The sequence below is a fragment of the Dama dama genome, chromosome 22, assembly GCF_033118175.1.
Source record: "Dama dama isolate Ldn47 chromosome 22, ASM3311817v1, whole genome shotgun sequence".
NCBI classification, from domain to species: domain Eukaryota; kingdom Metazoa; phylum Chordata; class Mammalia; order Artiodactyla; family Cervidae; genus Dama; species Dama dama.
This window is the reverse complement of record NC_083702.1, coordinates 49,169,477-49,184,486: the sequence shown is the minus strand read 5'-3', so window position 1 is coordinate 49,184,486 and position 15,010 is coordinate 49,169,477. Positions and strand designations below refer to the sequence as shown.

Sequence of the window (15,010 nt, the reverse complement as noted above, 5' to 3'; positions counted from 1 at the left end):
ACAGATATATCATGAGCAAGGGAAAAAAAAACAAAAAACAGAGCAATGTTAGACCTGAAGCTACCATCCCGGAGAGTCTGAAACCAAGTGCCTGAGAACTGGCTTCACTAAAAAAATGTGAAGATGCTCGGTGGTGATTTAGGGAGGGAAAAATGTCTGTGTGATGGATTAATGCTGGTTCTCCAAAGTGAAAAGAACTTTATAAAAAAAAGTCAATGAAAAAACAACTTTTGCCCATTCATTTATTCATTGGGCAGTATTGACTGAGACATGCTGTGTGGCAAGCATTATGGCAGGCAGTGGACTTAAACGGAACCTGATCCGGGTCCCCCTGTGGAGAGGTTCCCAGTCCAAGGAGGGGGACTGTGAGCCCTCAGCAGTGGGAGAAGGAAGAATCCAGACAGAGAGCATTCCTGTTCTGTGGTCCTGCAACATTCTCTCGGATTCACACGTGCCCTGGCAGAGACTGCGATGGGGAGTCCAGATAAAGCCTCTCAGATAGGAAGACAGGTTGGATGAACCAAATGACCAAGAATCCCAGCTCTCCTGGACTTATCACATAATCTTTCTGAGCCTCAGTCCTGTCAGCTCTGAAATGGGAATTAACCCCTGAATTCTTCCCAGGGATGTTGCAAGATACACAGGAGAGAATGGCGGTGGCTGATATAACCTACTGTGGTCTCAGTCATCTGGTTGCTCAGATATTTAGTAACACCTACCATGTGCATTACAACTGTCGTTCTTATGAATTCTCCATGAGATACTTGTGGACAGATACAAGCAGCCACTGGTTAGCTTAGGTTCTGAAACAAAAACAAACCAAAAAATTTCACCATTTCTAGAAACTCCAATTTCCCTGTATAAGGACCTTCTATCCCTTTTTCTCTCAAATACTTTTGTAACTCTGTTGTCAGCTCAGGGTTTCCTTGACCTTGTGATCTAGGTAAAAGCGATTTATCTCTGACCTCTTCCTCCTAGCACCTCCTAGACCACCTCCACCTAGCATTCCAAGTCTTAAATCTGCCCCCAGGATTTCAACAAGTCGTGGGGTGTTTGCATCCTTCAGTTCAGTTTAGTTCAGCAACTCAGTTATGTCTGACTTCGCGACCCCATGGACCCCAGCATGCCAGGCCTCCCTGTCCATCGCTGACTCCCGGAGTTTACACAAACTCACCTCCATTCAGTCAGTAATGCCATCCAACCATCTCATCCTCTCTTGTCCCCTTCTCCTCATGCCTTCAGTTTTTCCCAGCAGCAGGGTCTTTTCAAATGAGTCAGTTCTTCCCATCAGGTGGTCAAAGTATTGGAGTTTCAGCTTCAGCATCAGTCCTTCCAATGAATATTCAGGACTGATTTCCTTTAGGAGGGACTGGTTGGATCTCCTTGCAGTCCAAGGGACTCTCAAGAGTCTTCTCCAACACCACAGTTCAAAAGCATCAATTCTTTGGCACTCAGCTTTCTTTATAGTCCAGCTCTCTCATCCATACATGACTACTGGAAAAACCATAACTTTGGCTATATGCACCTTTGAGGGCAAAGTAATGTCTCTGCTTTTTAATCTGCTCTCTAGGTTGGTCATAACTTCCTTCCAAGGAAGGAAGTTTTTAATTTTAATTTTAAACTTTTAATTTCATTGCTGCAATCACCATCTGCAGTGATTTTGGAGCCCCCCAAAATAAAGTCAGCCACTGTTTCCACTGTTTCCCCATCTATTTGCCATGAAGTGATGGGACCAGATGCCATGATCTTAGTTTTCTGAATGTTGAGTTTTAAGCCAACTTTTTCACTCTCTTCTTTCACTTTCATTTAGAGGCCCTTTAGTTCTTCATTTCTGCCATAAGAGTGGTGTCATCTGCATGTCTGATGTTATTGATATTTCTCCTGGAAATCTTGATTCCAGCTTGTGCTTCTTCCAGCCTAGCATTTCTCATGATGTACTCTGCATGTAAGTTAAATAAGCAGGGTGACAATATACAGCCTTAACGTACTCCTTTTCCTATTTGGAACCAGTCTGTTGTTCCATGGCCATTTCTAACTGTTGCTTCCTGACCTGCATACAGGTTTCTCAAGAGGCAGGTCAGGTGGTCTGGTATTCCCATCTCTTGAAGAATTTTCCAGTTTATTGTGATCCATACAGTCAAAGGCTTTGGCATAGTCAATAGAGCAGAAGTAGATGTTTTTCTGGAACTCTCTTGCTCTTTCTATGATCCATTGGATGTTAGCAACTTGATCTCTGGTTCCTCTGCCTTTTCTAAAACCAGCTTGAACATCTGGAAGTTCACAGTTCACGTATTGCCGAAGCCTGGCTTGGAGAATTTTGAGCATTGCTTTACTGGCGTGTGAGATGCGTGCAGCCGTGCAGTAGTCTGAGCATTCTCTGGGGTCACCTTGACTTGGGACTCCTCCCTCTATATACACCACCTCTCTCTACACCTGTGCTCTTCAATACAGTAGCCACTGGCCACATACAGTTGTTTATCTTAAAATTAAAATTCAGTTCCTCAGACACACAGTAGTCACATGTAACTGGAGGCTACCATATTGGACAGTGCCAATAGAACATACCCATCTGCACAGCAAGTTCTGTTGGACAGCCCTATTCTGTACCATCATGAGCTAGGGATGGCACTCAGGGTCTTCTTTGCTTTGCACAAAGCAGTCCACAGAAAACATCTGTGATCCTAACAGACTGAAGTTTGCAGTGGTGGTTTACACCCCAAACATTGTCCCATGGAACAGATGTCCCCATCTCAGAATGCTCCCTGCTCCTCCTCCTGCCAGTTCCCCAAAGCTGATCCCAGCCCTCTCTGCTGCTGCATCCTTCCTCCTAGAACTCCTCCTTCTGTTCCCTTCACTCTCTCCTTCTTTCTTGGGATGACCTCCACCAAATTTCCTTTGCTCTCCAATCCTTAGTTCCTGCTGACATCTATACCCACAGGTCTCATTTATTCCAAATGGCTTTTCAAAGTATTTTTCCAGTAGTGAGTTTCTTCTCTAAGAATTACAGTGCCAGCTGCTTTCAGAATAGTCATTTAAAAAAGCATCCAAATGCCGTCTTCTCTTCAGCCCCAACGCAGGGAAATTCTCTGATAGAATTAAAAGCATAAATGAAAAACTCTCTCTACAGCTGCCTTGCCATCGATTTCAAGTGCAGTGGGAAGGAGGGCTGTCCTTCCAGCCACAGAGAAGAAGGTGCCTGCTGAGGGTTTTTGCATTATGTTTCTTGAATTGAAATCCCAGACACATTTGCCCTTCCTGAAGGCTCCGAGCAAGCTGCAGCTGCCATCTCCTAGAGAGAAAGGGACTAGTTGTTCTGAAAATCCTTGGAGGGGAATCGTGGACAGTCTTCCTTTGAGCAGTTCTGTCCGAATGTATGATTCATCTCTGAACTTTTAGCTCAGAACAAGCAAAATTCACTATTTCAGCTTAGGTTTTTTTTTCCTTTTAATTTTTTTTCAGCTTAGGTTTTAGAGAAAAATTAAAATTTTTCTGGTGGTCATTAAAAATTAAACTGGTGGTCATCTTCCCATCTGATTTGTAAGTGAGCTGAAATGAAACAGGCATTGGTAGTGAAGCTCTCCCAAAGTCATCTGGCTGAGATCCTGTTCTCGATAAAGTGGACGGCAACAATTGCTCTGCTGCAAGTGAGATCTAAAATCGAAATTCTCTCTCCAATACTGTGGCCAAGCTCCAAAAGCACTGACTTCCAGTAATGTTGTATTGACTTTGGGTCCCAGAGCTAATTTAGGAATTGCAGAGAATGCTTAGGCTGCTAGCTGAACTGGTCTTGTGCTTGCTTTTGCTGTTAACTAGGGTCATGAAAGGTCACCCAACTTGGAGACATTTAACTTTTCTGAGCTCCTGTTTCCTTACCTTTCCTTGGAAGCATCCCTCACCAAAATACTGTGTGGATAAAATGAGGCTGTCCTATGAGAACACTTTTTAAAACTTAAATTCTCTACCAAGGGGAAGACATCACTATCTAGAATTGGCTCCATTCTACTCTGTCTCCTCTGTTTTATTGTGCTCTATTTTTGACTTGTCACTGTCTGAACTATTTTATATATTATGATGTTACTAGTATATATAGTTATCTATACTGTACTATAGTTATCTATGTATAGTTATCTATACTGAATTATACCGTGTGTACACTCAGTCATGCACATCTCCTTGTGACTCCATGGACTGTAGCCCACCAGGTTCCTCTGACCATGGAATTCTCTAGGCAGGAATATTGGAGTTGAGGGCCGCTTCCTACTCCATGGGATCTTCACGGCCCAGGGATCAAACCCACATCTCTTGCATTTCCTGAATTGGCAGGCAGATTCTTTATCAGTAGTGCCACCTCTATTGGATACAATATATATATTGTATGCAATATATAATTACATAGAGCTAATGTATATGTATATGTTATATCTATCTATATATAAGTTGCTTGTGTTTTGTCTGTCTCTTTCTTTAGAATGGAAGCTCCATGAGGACTTTTTTGTTTGCCATGCATGCCTAACCTCCTAGAATAGTGCCTGACACATAGTAGGTCTTCAGATATTTGAAGACTGAATGATTCATATTATTGCTATTCACCAAGAACACTCTGAATCATTTGACATATGGGAGTTTGTTTAACCCATATGGTCACCATATGAAATTGGCATTGTACCCACTTTCCATTAGTCCACTTGCCAAGTAAGGATAAACTCGTTGAGGTACCAGTGGAAACCGGTCATATTTTCACTGACTTTGAAGAGTTGCCTTCAGAGTTCTCTGTCCATCCTTCCTATTCTGCCCTCTGACAATCTCGCAGGGAAATCCTGCATCCGACCATGGCATCAGGCCATGATAAGCCATCATATCAGCCCTGGATGGATTATTAAAACTCATTCTCAGCTATGAAAAAGCCCATGCATGTGTGCTAAGTCGCTTCAGTTTTGTCTGACTCTTGGCGACCCTATGGACAGTAGCCTCCAGGCTCCTCTGTCCATGGGATTCTCCAGGCAAGAATACTGGAGTGGGTTGCAGTGCCCTCCTCCAGGGGATCTTCCCAACCCAGGGATCGAACCCAAGTCTCTTCTCCTGCATTGGTAGGTGGGTTCTTTACCACTATCGCCCACCTGGGTTCTCTCCAATTTAAAACTTCCATCTGACTTCCATGGAAGTAAGAGTCTCCCCCTCTCTATGCCTCAGAGTTTGCTCTGTGCAAGGGGAGGGGTAGTTTTTTTCTTTCCTATTCTGACTCCTCCAGGATTGGAGGAGGCGTCAGTGGGGCAGGGTGGCTAGAGGAAAGCAGCGGGAGTCACTTCGCCCAGTCGGTGCTCTCCTAAGGCTCCTCCCAGCTACCAGGGTGCTCTGCTTGGATCGCCATCTGTGTGCTGTGGGCAGGCGTCCGGCAGTGTGTTTGCGGGTACCTCCTGTGGGTCCCCCTCCACTGGCCGCAGGGCAGTGCTCTCCAGCTGCCCTCCACTGCCCATCACTCCCGCTCCTCCCCTGAGGATTGACCCTGTGGCTCTGGCCTCGTGCTGGAGGGTTTTGCGCTCCTCGTGTTGCACTCTTATTCTCAGAGACACCCGGATGAGTTCCCACAAGTGTAATGAGTGTGGAACAGGCCAAACGTGCAAACAGAAAATGGCTTTGCTTTGCTTCTCATCAGTGTTCTAGTCAAACTGCCTTCCTGGACCCCTGATGGTTTTGTGGCAGGTTGAATAGCTTTTTGGTTATCAACTGAAAAAACAAGCCTCTTTTCGATAATGTAGATGCTCTTGTAGACACGAAAGTCCAGTCCCGTGCTCCAGTTAAAACTGCAGTCTCTCGTTTACTTCAGGACTCCTTCCCCCCACCCCACCCCATGAGTGGCCAGTTGATGGGGGCTGGAAATCTGAAGTAGGGGCAGGGAGAGGAATGGTCTGACCTTCTGCTCGTCCCTGACCTTTCCTTCCTGCTGCCAGTGCCTCCAGGCTTGCCAGGGTGAGAAAAAACACTTCCCAAGGGATAGCCCTAGTGCTCCAGCAGAGGCAGGGAAATAAATATTTAGAGAACAACAGAACTGTCAATTGAAACAAACGCAAGGTAATAGGGCTCAGAATTGGCCTATACCTGACATCATACTCAGTCAAATTACCCAATCTTATTAAAGACAATTCTTTTTAACAGATATTAGAAGTATCTGGCTGGGGGTATGTTAGTCGGGGAGTCGTGTCTGACTCTTTGCAATCATGTCCGACTGTAGCCCGCCAGGCTCTTATGTCCAAATAGAATTCTCCAGGCAAGAATACTGGAGTGAGTTGTCATTCTCTTCTCCAGGGGATCTTCCCAACCCAGGGATCAAACCTGGGTCTCCTGCATAGCAGGCAGATTCATTATCACTGAGCCACCAGGGAAGCCCTAGAAGTGTCTAGCAATGTATAATTACTAATACAGCATTCATGGATGTTTAATGAAATTAATAAAATAGCAAACACTTACATCAGTTCAGTTCAGTCACTCATTCGTGTCTGACTGTGACCCCATGGACTGCAGCATGCCAGACCTCCCTGTCCATCACCAACTCCCGGAGTTTACTCAGACTCAATTCCATCAAGTCAGTAATGCCACCCAACCATCTCATCCTCTGTTGTCCCCTTCTCCTCGTGCCTTCAATCTTTCCCAGCATCAGGGTCTTTTCAAATGAGTCAGTTCTTCGCATCAGGTGGTCAAAGTATTGGAGTTTCAGCTTCAGCATCCCTCCTTCCAATGAATATTCAGGACTGATTTCCTTTAGGATAGACTGGTTGGATCTCCTTGCAGTCCAAGGGACTCTCAAGAGTCATCTCCAACACCACGATTCAAAAGCATCAATTCTTTGGCACTCAGCCTTCTTTATAGTCCAGCTCTCTCATCCATACACGACTACTGGAAAAACCATAGCTATGACTATATGGACCTTCGTGGGCAAAGTAATGTCTCTGCTTTTTAATCTGCTGTCTAGGTTGGTCATAACTTTTCTTCCAAGGAGCAAGTGTCTTTTAATTGCATGCGTGCAGCAGTGATTTTGGAGCGCCCCGCCCCAAATAACGTCAATCAGTGTTTCCACTGTTTACCCATCTATTTGCCATGAAGTGATGGGACCAGATGCCATGATCTTAGTTTTCTGAATGTTGAGTTTTAAGCCAAATTTTTCACTCTCCTCTTTCACTTTCATCAAGAGGCTCTTTAGTTCTTCTTCACTTTCTGCCATAAGGGTGGTATCATCTGCATATCTGAGGTTATTGATATTTCTCCCGGCAATCTTGATTATAGCTTGTGCTTCTTCCAGCCCAGCATTTCTCATGATGTACTCTGCATATTAGTTAAACTAGCAGGGTGAAAATATGCAGCCATGATGTACTCCTTTCCTGATTGGGAAACAGTCTGTTGTTCTATGTCCAGTTCTAACTGTTGCTTCCTGACCTGCATACAGATTTCTCAGGAGGCAGGTCAGGTGGTCTGGTATTCCCATCTCTTGAAGAATTTTCCAGTTTATTGTGATCCACACAGTCAAAGGCTTTGGCATAGTCAATAAAACAGAAGTAGATGTTTTTCTGGAACTCTCTTGCTCTTTCTATGATCCAGTGGATGTTGGCAATTTGATCTCTGGTTCCTCTGCCTTTTCTAAAACCAGCTTGAACATCTGGAAGTTCACAGTTCACGTATTGCTGAAGCCTGGCTTGGAGAATTTTGAGCATTACTTTACTAGTGTGTGAGATGAGTGCAATTGTCTGGTAGTTTGAACATTCTTTGGGATTGCCTTTCTTTGGGATTGGAATGAAAACAGACCTTTTCCAGTCCTGTGGCCACTGCTGAGTTTTCCAAATTTGCTGGCATATTGAGTGTAGCACGTTTTAACAGCATGATCTTTTAGGATTTGAAATAGCCCAACTAGAATTCCATCACCTCCACTAGCTTTGTTTGTAGTGATGCTTTCTAAGGCCCACTTGACTTCACATTCCAGGATGTCTGGCTCCAGGTGAGTGATCACACGATCATGATTATCTGGGTCGTGAACATCTTTTTTGTACAGTTCTTCTGAGTATTCTTGCCACCTCTTCTTAATATCTTCTGCTTCTGTTCGGTCCCTACCATTTCTGTCCTTCATTGAGCCCATCTTTGCATGAAATGTTCTGTTGGTATCTTTAATTTTCTTGAAGAGATCTCTAGTCTTTCCCATTCTATTGTTTTCCTCTATTTCTTTGCATTGATCACCGAGGAAGGCTTTCTTATCTCTCCTTACCATTCTTTGGAAATCTGCATTCAAATGGGTATATCTTTCCTTTTCTCCTTTGCCTTTCGTGTGTCTTCTTTTCATAGCTGTTTGTAAGGCCTCCTCAGACAACCATTTTGCCTTTTTGCAATTTCTTTTTCTTGGGGATGGTCTTGATCTCTGCCTCCTGTACAATGTCCCGAACCTTCATCCATAGTTCTTCAGGCATTCTGTCTATCAGATCTAATCCCTTGAATCTATTTGTCACTTCTACTGTATAGTCCTAAGGGATTTGATTTAGGTCATACCTGAATGGTTTAGTGGCTTTCCCTACTCCCTTCAATTTAAGTCTGAATTTGGCAATAAGGAGGTCATGATCTGAGCCATAGTCAGCTTCCAGTCTTGTTTTTGCTGACTGTATAGAGCTTCTCCATCTTTGGCTTCAAGGAATATAATCAATCTGATTTCAGTATTGACCATCTGGTGATGTCCATGTGTAGAGTCTTCTCTTGTGTTGTTGGAGGAGGGTGTTTACTATGACCAGTGCGTTCTCTGGCTTCCATAAGCCTCTTATCCTTCTTCATCGGAGAGCAGACAGACTGAAAACCACAATCACAGAAAACTAACCAATCTGATCACATGGCAGCCTTGTCTAACTCAATGAAACTGTGAGCCATGCCGTGTAGGGCCACCCAAGATAGATGGGTCATGGTGGAGAGTTCTGACAAAATGTGGCCCACTGGAGAAGGGAATGGCAAACCACTTCAGTATTCTTGCCTTGAGAACCCCATGAACAATATGAAAAGGCAAAAAGAAGGGACACTGAAAGATGAACTCCCCAGGTTGGTAGGTGCCCAATATGCTACTGGAGATCAGTGGAGAACTAACTCCAGAAAGAATGAAGAGATGGAGCTGAAGCAAAAACCACACCCAGCTGTGGATGTGACTGGTAATGAAAGTAAAGTCCAATGCTGTAAAGAGCAATATTGCATAGGAATCTGGAATGTTAGGTCCATGAATCAAGGCAAATTGGTAGTGCAAAGAGGAGATGGCATGAGTAAACATCAACATTTTAAGAATCAACTAACTAAAATGGACTGGAATGGGTGAATTTAACTCAGATGACCATTATATCTACTACTGTGGGCAAGAATCCCTTAGAAGAAATGGAGTAGCCATCATAGTCAACAAGAGAGTCCAAAATGCAGTACTTGGATGCAGTCTCAAAAATGACAGAATGATCTCTGTTCATTTCCAAAGCAAACCATTCAATATCACAGTAATCCAAGTCTATGCCCAACCAGTAATGCTGAAGAAGCTGAAGTTGAAGGGTTGGTTCTGTGAAGACCTACAAGACCTTCTAGAACTAACACCCAAAAAAGATGTCCTTTTCATTATAGGGGGCTAGAATGCAAAAGAAGGAAGCCAAGAAATACCTGGAGTAACAGGCAAATCTGGCCTTGGAGTACAGAATGAAGCACAGGTTAACAGAGTTTTGCCAAGAGAATGCACTGGTCATAGCAAGCACCCTCTTCCAACACTTACATAGGACCTTCTATGTATCTAACCCTGTTCTAAGCACTTTACATATGTCAACTTTGTCTAATCCCCCAAACAACTCTGTGAGGTGGTAACTGTTATTTTCCCCATTTCATAGATGGGTAAACTGAGTCCCAGAGAGGTTAGGTAATTCACCCAAGGTCAAAAAGCCTGTAAGTAGATCTGTGATTCAGAATGTGAACCTGAGATGTCTGGTTCCAAAATCCATGTACTTAACCATCTCCTTTACATAGAGCAAGTTATTTTGGGGGTTAGGGTCGGTATGTATAGAGGCAGGTTTTGCCTAAACAATTGTCCTTTAGACTTTGGTGTCATCATTAGCAGTCACCTGGACACTTCCACACGATCAAATTTGGGAGTGAAGTCTCAGCCTCCCTGTCTCTCAGCAGTTAAGCATGCTGGTCACTGCAATCGAGATATTCCCCCTTCAGCTCTTCCCCTCAGGGTGTTCCAGGCACTGGAAACCCCTACCAGTATTTCCCAGCCTGCCTCCCTCTCAGCCTGTGGGCTCACCCATTTATTAGGAGTGCATTTATCTCAGGAGATGGGCAAGAGGTTGGGAGTCCTCTGGGTGTGTGCACGTGAGAAACTGCAAAACAAGGTGACAGGTGTGCCCTTGAGCTCTGAGCACCCAGGGTGGGAGGGACGGGCAGAGGAGGAAACTGTCACCTCCTCAGGGGAGTGGGTGAGGGGCAGTCTGAGAACCAGGTCAGTGCAGAAGACCTCTCGGTACCCAGTAATGCCTTCTCCCAACCCACAGCCTTGTGAGGTGGAAGGTGGAAGTGGGTGTTTCCGTTTCACCAAATGCTTCTTTCTCCTGCTCTTCTACTGGTCTTTTGCGTGCCAAGTCACTTCAGTCGTGTCTGACTCTGTGACCCTATGGACTGTAGCCTGCCAGGCTCGTCTGTCCATGGGATTCTCCAGGCAAGGGTATTGGAGTGGTTTGCCATGCGCTTCTCCAGGAGATCTTCCTGACCCAGGGATCAAACCCTCATCTCTTAATGTCTACCTGCCTTGGCAGGCGGGTTCTTTACCACTAGCCCCACTGGTCTTTTAGAAGTTCTGTAAACTCCACCCAGGCCACTCTGCTTTCTGAGGTGGCCCACACTCTTGTCTGCCAAATGTGTTTCTTTCTAAATAAACCCACTTCTTACCTAGCAAAGAAAAAATTCCATCCATAAGACATCCCTGGTTGTCCAGTGGTTCAGAATCCACCTTTCAGAGCAGGGGATGTGTGTTTGATCCCCAGTCAGGGAACTAAGTACAAATGTGTAAAGATCTTTACCATATTAGCTGGAGACACTTTTCAGCTAGGAATCATGATGACAGTAACACTGACTCTTTTGCCAAGCACTGGGTCAAGCCCTCTGCATGTATTACCTCATTTAATCCTCCTACAGCTCTGTGAACTAGGTGCCTTCTTTGTTCCCATTTAAAGATGAAATAGTTGCCTCTAGGGCCACTGGAGCCTTTCCTATGAGGTAAATCCTGGGTAGAAATCAGAAGGTGTATCAGTTAGGAATGGTGTTGGGTTGTGGTTAAAAGATGCCCCTCCCCATTCCCAAACAAGGACTTAAATAAATTAGCGGTTTTACTTTTCTTCTCATAGAGCAAATCTAAAAGAAGATAACCTATGCTGGTATGACAGCTCTCCAGTAGCATCAGGGAGCTACCTGGATTACCTCTCTCTCTGTGCTCTGCCATCCCTAGCAGATGGCTTCTAATTTCTAGGTCCCCTCATGGTCCACCAAAGTGGCTGCCTGACAACAAAGCCTATGTTCCAGGCCACTGCTGCTACTGCTAAGTCACTTCAGTCGTGTCTGATTCTGTGCGACCCCATAGACAGCAGCCCACCAGGTTCTCCCATCCCTGGGATTCTCCAGGCAAGAACACCGGAGTGGGTTACCATTTCCTTCTCCAATGCATGAAAGTGAAAAGTGAAAGTGAAATCACTCAGTCGTGTCTGACTCTTAGCGACCCCATGGACTGCAGCCTACCAGGCTCCTCCGTCCATGGGGTTTTCCAGGCAAGAGTACTGGAGTGGGGTGCCATTGCCTTCTCCAATATTCCAGGCAAGAAGTATGAAAAAAGGGTGTAGGGAGAGAAAGGTCAAAACTTCAGCCGACTCAGCTCTCTTTATGAGCTTTCCCAGAGCCCCGCCCAGTGGTTTCCCTTTTGTCTCACTGGCTGCCCTTGGCTATCAGGGAGGCTGGAAAATGTAATCCATCCTGGATTAAAAATTAGAATAAAATAAAAATCCTGGAATAAAAAATTAGAGTTTGGTTAGAGAGGGAAAGGGGTAGACATGTAGCCATTTTATCCATATAAGAGCTTTTCAGAAATCCACAAAGCCCTTTTCTTTTTAAAAAAAAAAAAGAAAAAGAAAAAAAGAGCTGTAATTGACATTTAGCATTATATTAGTTTTAGGTGTACAACACAGTGATTTGATATACGTATATATTTCAAAGTGATTGACATAATCAATTTAGTTGACATCCACCACTACACAAAGGTACAAGTTTCTTTCTTGTGATGAGAATTTTTTAAAATTCATAGTTAGCATGAGAAATTTGCTTGTTTATTTTTGGCTGTGCTGGGTCTTCCTTGCTGCACGTGGGCTTTCTCTAGCTGTGGGGAGCGCAGGCTACTCTCTAGCTGTGGTACGTGGGCTTCTCACGGCAGTGGCTCCTCTTCTTGCACGGGTTCTAGAGTGCAGCCTCAGTGGTTGTGGTGCACTGCATTAGTTGCTCCACGGCATGTGGGATCTCCCCAGACCAGGGATCGAACCTGTGTCCCCTGCATTGGCAGCTGCATACTTAACCACTGGACCACCAGACAAGTTCCATGAGAACTTTTAAGATCGGCTCTCCTCACAACTTTCAAACATACAGTACAGTATTTTTAACTCTAGTCAGCATGCTGTATGTGACAACCCAGAACTTATTTATCTAATAAATGGAAGCATGCACCTTTTGATCACTTTCACCCGTTTCTCCCCCATGCGTCCTTTTTTGTGTCACAACTAGGAAATGGACCCTAGAATCCCAAGAGCGGGTAGGGGGTACTCTCAAATGTGGAGCCCACAGGATCCAATGTAGGTGGCAACAGGTCACCAGCTTAGACTGTGTGTGGGTAACATGATTTATGGTCCACGGTTTGTTGAACTTATCAGGAAGAGGCTGATCCACCAATAGGCAACTGGACACCTGTGACCACAGGGCCTTTGAATACATGCAGAGGCCCTTTGGCCTCGCAAATACCCCTCTCCACTCCCCACCCCCCAAGGGCTTGATGACTTCTCAAAATCCTTGATTCCTTTCATTTAAGGCCTTTCATTTGTCCTGCAACTGTGACAGAGCAGGATAATTCATTAATACTTACCAGTTACTAACACTTCAATACAAATAAGTTTAATCTATTAAAGGAACTTAAGAGATCTGTTGGTGAGACCTTCTCATCTTCCAGACCAGAACACTAAAAGTCAGAGGGATTGAGTGAGTTTCCTAAAGTCATACATGTAGTGGCAGGGCTGGATCTGAGCAGGTGGGGGGTCATCATTGGGTGTCTGCTATGGCAGCAACCCCCATTAGAGGTAGGAAGACTGGAGGAAGGAGATCTGGGGCAGCAGATGCACTTGTATGAATTGAATTTATCTATATCCTGCCTTTTCCCCGTGAGGCTTGAGGTGCTGGGAAATCTGGGCTGTGGGTAGCACTTACTTGAGTGTATGGCTCTTTTCTTCCTGCCATCCTCGTTTGAGCAATGCAAAACACAAACGAACAACAATGTTCTGGGACCTGTGCTTCTGTCAGCCACATAAATGGGGAACACAGATGAGGCTAAAGATTCCTCTCGTTCTAAGTGACTGCCCTCCTCCTTGAGTCCTCACAATCTGCCCTGACCCCAGGTCGCTTGCACACCTGTGGAGGGGCACAGAGACAGACAGCAGGACTCATGAGGAATCTTTAGGATTCTTCAGGGATGGTCTTTTTTCAACTTGCAGAGGAAAAAAATTAAGCACATGGATAGTTTCCTTCTACTTCAATTTCTTGCATATGTTTTTCTTAACCTTTAGTAGCTGCTATAGTGTGTCCATATTAGAATGTCTAATTTCACACCAGATTCCACATTTTGCTACTTCAGGAGTCTTTGCTGACATGCAGCCTGAAAGTTCAGAAATCAAGTTGTGTGGTTTTGAATCCCAGCTCCACCGTTTACCTGCTGCATGAACTCAGGAGATTTCTTGATAGCTCTGAGCCTCAGTTTCTGCCTCTGTCAAATGGGGACATGGTTCTAACACCTGAGGACTGTTGAGATAATGACTGTTAAAAGGGCTGCCTTACCACAGTGCCTGGTAAATATAAACTGTCAATGTGCTTCAGCTATAATTGTGATTTCAGTTTACCTTTGCAACATTTTATGACTTTAATACATCACGCTTTTAATATACCATCAGCAACATATCAATGTTTCAGCCCTTCTAGATGCTCTTCCTTCTGAACAGTTTTGAGAACAATTGTTCTAAAAATTTCTTACATTGCACACATGCTACCTTCACCACCCTCACCCTCTCTTATTATCGTCTTCAGAATTATTCCATTTTTGACTTAACCTTGTCTTATGTAACTCACCTCATTCTAGCTAAGTCAGTGTATGATGACTGTTTCCTTTCACACTCACACACATGACACATCATCCCATCAGCCTAAGGACAATGTTGGGCTCACATATGGATTTTTGGACTTCCTGGAATTGTTAGCCACAGTACTTATCAAGGGGCAACAGATTGTTAGATTGTTACCTTTCTAGCCCTGGGAGTTTTCTTGGAATTCTTCACCAGTCTGTATGCATGATTTGAAATTCCATTTCTGTCTCATTGCTCTAGATGTCTAAGTTTCTTGTAATTTTTTGAAATTTCTTTTGTGGAGTTTCCTGTGGAACCTGCAGCAGGATAGAACCTCCCTCAACCTCCAGTGCCTGGTACCCAAATATGCTACTTCTCCCCACATTGTTAAATGCATAGAGTTATAACAGTAAAATTACTCTGGCAAACATCCATTTCAAGGTGGTAGCATTGAGGTAAAGTGTTCAGGAAAACTTATTCATACTACCAGGCTTAACTATTGTTTGTTCTCTGAAAAAGGGACAAGGTCTATTGTCAACAAAGAGAATATATATCCCACTTTCAGATGTCAAGTTGTGACAATTAGAATCCTTTTTAACTAACTTCTT

At 44.2% G+C, this 15,010-nt stretch overlaps 1 protein-coding gene across 1 annotated transcript in view; it reads left to right on the top strand.

Annotated features, from left to right (window-relative positions):
- Window positions 1–15,010, top strand: part of RFX4 (regulatory factor X4) — a 158,940-nt gene that overhangs the window by 51,047 nt on the left and 92,883 nt on the right. The window lies entirely within an intron of this gene.